The sequence below is a fragment of the Mandrillus leucophaeus genome, unplaced genomic scaffold (assembly GCF_000951045.1).
Source record: "Mandrillus leucophaeus isolate KB7577 unplaced genomic scaffold, Mleu.le_1.0 Scaffold625, whole genome shotgun sequence".
NCBI classification, from domain to species: Eukaryota; Metazoa; Chordata; class Mammalia; order Primates; family Cercopithecidae; genus Mandrillus; species Mandrillus leucophaeus.
In genome coordinates this window covers 1,567,445-1,572,572 of record NW_012106753.1, presented here as the reverse complement: position 1 = coordinate 1,572,572, position 5,128 = coordinate 1,567,445, and positions in this window count along the sequence as shown.

The window sequence follows — 5,128 nt, the reverse complement described above, 5'->3', positions numbered from 1 at the left end:
GGATACAGGTAAATACATCGGGTAAATACACTCATTCCAAATGGGAGACATTGGCCAAAACAAAGGGGCAAGAGGCCCATGCAAGTTTGAAATCCAACAGGGCAGTCATTACACCTTAAAGTTTCAAAATGATCTTCTTTGACTCCATGTCTCACATCCAGGTCAAGCTGCTGCAAGAGTTGAGCTCCCACAGCCTTGAACAGCTCTCCCTCTATGGCTTTGCTGAATACAGCACCACTCCTGGCTGCTTTCACAGGCTAGCATTGAGTGTGTGTGTCTTTTCCAGGTGCCTGGTGTAAGCTGCCAGCAGGTATAGTATTCTGGGTTCTGGAGGATAGTGGCCTTCTTCTCACAGCTACAGTGGGCAGTGCCGCAGTGGGGACTCTGCATCAGGGCTCTAACTCCACATTTCTGTTCTGCACTGCCCTAGCAGAGGTTCTCAATAAGGGCTCTACCCCTGCAGCAAACTTCTCCCTGGACATCCAGGCATTTCCATACATCCTCTGAAATCTAGGCAGAGGCTCCCAAACTTTAATTCTTGACTTCTGTGCCAGAAGGCCCAACAACATGTATAAGCTGCCAAGGCTTGGGGCTTGCACTCTCTGAAGAAAAGTCTTGAGTTGTACCTTGGTCCCTTTAAGCCATGACTGGAGCAGCTAAGACACAGTGCACCAATTCCTGAGGTTGCACAAAGAAGGAGGGCCCTGGGCCAAGCCCAGGAAACCATCTTCTCCTCTTAGGCCTGGGGGCCTGTGATGGTAGGGGCTGCTGTGAATGTCTCTGACATGCCCTGGAGCCATTTTCCCCATTGTCTTGATGAATAACACTTGTCTCTTGGTTACTTATGCAAATTTTTGAAGGCTGCTTCAATTTCTCCTCAGAAAATGAGTTTTTCTTTTCTATCTCATCTTCAGGCTGCACATTTTTCAAATTTTTATGTTCTGCTTTCTCTTGAACACTGTGCTGCTTACAAATTTCTTCTGCCAGACACCCTAAATCATCTATCTCAAGTTCAAAGTTCCACAGATATCTAGGGCAGGGTCAAAATGCCATGAGTCTCTTTGCTAAAAACAGCAAAAGTCACTTTTGTTCCAGTTCCCAAGAAGTTCCTCATCTCAATCTGAGACCACCTCAGCCTAAACTTCAATGTCCATCTCACTATCAGCAATTTTGTCAAAGCCATTCAATAAGTATCTAGGAAGTTTCAAACTTTCCCACATCTTTCTGTCTTCTTCTGAGCTGTCCAAACTGTTTCAATCTCTGCCTGTTACCTAGTTCCAAAGTCACTTCCACATTTTTTGGTATCTTTACAGCAGTCCTCCACTACCCTGGTACTAATTTACTGTAGTAGTGCATTCTGACATTGCTATGACGAAAATGCTGAGACTGGGTAATTTATCAAGGAGAGAGGTTTAATTGACTCACAGTTCCACATTGCTACAAAGGCCTAAAAGGAAAGAGGTTTAATTAACTCACAGTTCCACATGGCTGGAGAGGCCTCAAGAAATGTACAATCATGACAGAAGGGAAAGGAGAACCATGCACCTTCTTCACAGAGTGGCAGGATGAAGAAAGTGCAAGCAGGGGAAATGCCTGATGCTTATTAAACCATCAGATCTTGAGAGAATCACTCCTTGTCATGAGAACAGCATGGGGAAAACGATTCCCCTAATTCAATTACCTCCACCTGGTCCTGCTCTTGACACATGGGAATTATGGGAATTACAATTCAAGGCGAGATTTGGGTGGGGACACAGAGCCAAAGTATATCAGAGAGACCTTATCCTTTGAGAAGAGTGAAAGTTACCCAATCCTGACTATTCACTTAAATTCCAAACTCCATATTTTATATTTTATTGATAAGAAACATTTGATGGAGGATATTGAGGAGCAAATGACTGATAGATAAAACTAACGGTAAAGCCAGGTGCAGCTGCTCAGGTCTGTAATCCCTGCACTTTGGAGGCTAAGGCAGGGGAATCACTTAAGCTCAGGAGTTTGAGACAAGCCTAGGCAACATAGTGATGTCCTGTCTCTACAAAAATAAAAAATAAAAAATAAAATAGCTAGGCATGGTGACATTCTCCTGTATTCCTAACTACCCAGGAGACAGGAGGATGGTTGAGCCCAGGAGATTGAGGCTGCAGTGAGCTGTTATTGTACCACTGCACTCCATCCTGGGTGACAACAGACAAGTTCATAATTAGAAGACTTCCATGACTTTGTTTAAAATATTTTAAAAATATTTTTTATGTGTGTGCGTGTGTGTGTATGTGTGTCTGGGCCAGTGGAGCTTTTGTTAGAAATAGAGTCATTTCCTAGGCTCTTACCTAAAGTATCTGGCTATCATATTGTATTATTTCAATACTAAGGGATTACAGATCTTTAGGAACTTTTTTTTATCTGTAATGCAGAGCAACCCAAGGAGGCATTTTACTCCCGAATGTCAGTGCATTACTTTTTTTCACAAGTTGGTTTGCAGGATTTATTGGTTTATTTAATAAATATGTTTTGAGGTCCTATAAGTTTCAGGCAGTAAGTATTGAATCATGAGCAAAGAGAGACACTAATGTGAAGAGAGGTCCTAAACAACGTGAGGTTGAATAAACATATGAGCATTAACATAAAAATTGCTGCTAAATGTCTTAATCTTCACAAATGCAAGAAATATTTGGAGTCAGATTATAAATACTAACAGTCTTCTAATCTAGAGTTTCAGTTTAGGAGACCACTTAATATTTCCCTGCTTGTTATTTGACAATACTAACACCTGAGATTAATTTTCTTATTGCTATACATCCATGTGTATATATATGAGAGAAAGCAGAGAAGGGAGTGAATATAAATTGACTAGTTACTTACAAGCCAGGAGGTGACTTAAACTAATGGAGTAGACACTACAGAAAAAACGATTGTATGTAGAGAAACACACATACACACACATGAAAAATCCATTATTGTTCAAGTTTGAATTATGGAGGCATTGATATTGTGGGCAAATACAATATACATATACCATCTATATCTATTTATCTATCTACCTATCTATCTATCTATGTATACACACACACAAATTTAAATGTATGACACTTCTTTCTTGTATTCTTATGCACATAATTTCTGAATAATTATTGATATACTCAAAACATACAAAATCAAACAATTACAAATTGCTTCTTAATTTGTAATTGGCTAATAATTTATATACATATCACACTGTCATGTGTATATTAGTAGAAATTAAAAGACATTGCAAATGTCTAAAAGAAGCAAAACATATAAATCAATATATTTTATCATAACAGAGTATTGGCTAGTATTTAATTATTAAAAATAATGCCTTCAAAATTATATGGTAAAAAAGAAATATGAAGTATTTTATGTCACATTTTTCTTATGAAACTACATTTTATTCATGGAGATTGAGATAATGTTACAAAGTAGTCACAAAACTTGAAGAGCATTGTAAAAAATAGATGAAAGAGCTGATTTTTTTCTTTTAATCTTTGTTATGTTATGTATTTTTAAAACCCGTGTACCACATATATACTTATTTTATAATCAGAAAGTATATTAAATGAACATAATACCCATATATAATTAACTCTATAAGTATGTATTGAATAATAACTGTGTTTCTGGAGCTTTATTCAAAATAAATTCTGATTATATGTTATTCTACAAATTGCACAAATAATGCACTTCAATAATTATTTTAAGTACTACATCAAGGTAAATGTAAAAAGAAGACAGTTTAAATAATCCTGATGGGAAATTGAGTACTGTGCATTTCAGCAAGTGAAATATTAATGGTATTTGCAGAAAGAATAGTGCTTTCCTAGGCATACACTTATTAGATAAACAGTTTCCATATAGGAGACAAATTACATGAAACATGAAAGGATCATGAACATAACTTGGGGAAAGACAACTTCTTCAGTAAATGGTGCTGGGAAAACTGAAAATCTATATGCAGAAGTAGAAAACCACACATATTTCACCTTTTGGGTACCTCTATTAAAACTCACTCTATTTACATAATAAGTTATTAAAAGATGTCACTTCATTGCTAGACTAATTATTTTCAGAGGTAGATTTACTTTAATTCCTTATTTTGACCCTTGAGTTTGTATCCTAGTGGTTGCAGACAATGCTAAACTTTACGTAAAGTGTATGATCCTGCAAAAGAGTAAGACCCCGGTCCCTTGGTGTTCTGGAAACAGGTTATTGTAAATAATCATCCCTTCTCATTGATTTAGGCAAGACTCACAGAAATCTCCACCCCTCGTTTAGTTTGTGAAATATATCCCACTATATACTAAAAAGTTCTGTGTAGCAAAGGAAACAGAAGAATGAAAATCCAACCCATTGAGTAGAAGAAAATATTTGCAAACTAATTATCCAACAAAGGACTAATATCCAAAATATATAAGTAACTCAACAACTCAGCAGCAAAAAACAAATAACCTCACTAAAAAGTGGGCAAATTATCTGAGTAGATACTTTTCGGTTTTTAAATTTTTAAATTTTACTTTAAGTTCCGGGATACAAGTGCAGAACGTGTACGTTTGCTACATAAGTGTACGTGTGCCATAGTGGTTTGCTGCACCTGTCAACCTACCACCTAGATTTTCAGCCCTGCATGCATTAGCTTTTTGTCCTAATGCTCTCCCTCCCTTTGCCCCCTGCCCTCCGACTGGCCCCGGTGTGTGTTGCTTCCCTCCCTGTGTCCATATGTTCTCATTTTTCAACTCCCACTTATGAATGAGAACATGCGGTATTTGGTTTTCTGTTCCTGTGTTAGTTTGCTGAGGATGGTGGCTTCCAACTTCTTCCATGTCTCTGCAAAGGACATGATCTCATTCATTTTTATGGCTGCAGAGTTTTCCATGATGTATATGTACCACATTTTCTTTATACATGGAACTAATCCAAATGTGCATCACTGATGCACAATTTGACTATTTAAGCAGCAAATACATAAAATTATTTTCTAATAAGAAATAGCAGGTAAAAGCAGAAAGGAAACAGAGGGTATAGTGAGTGATTTCTCTGTATCCTCAGCCAAGAAATTTTCACTTCTTTTCTATAAATTACAGAGAACTAATTACACTTGTTCCATAGGTTA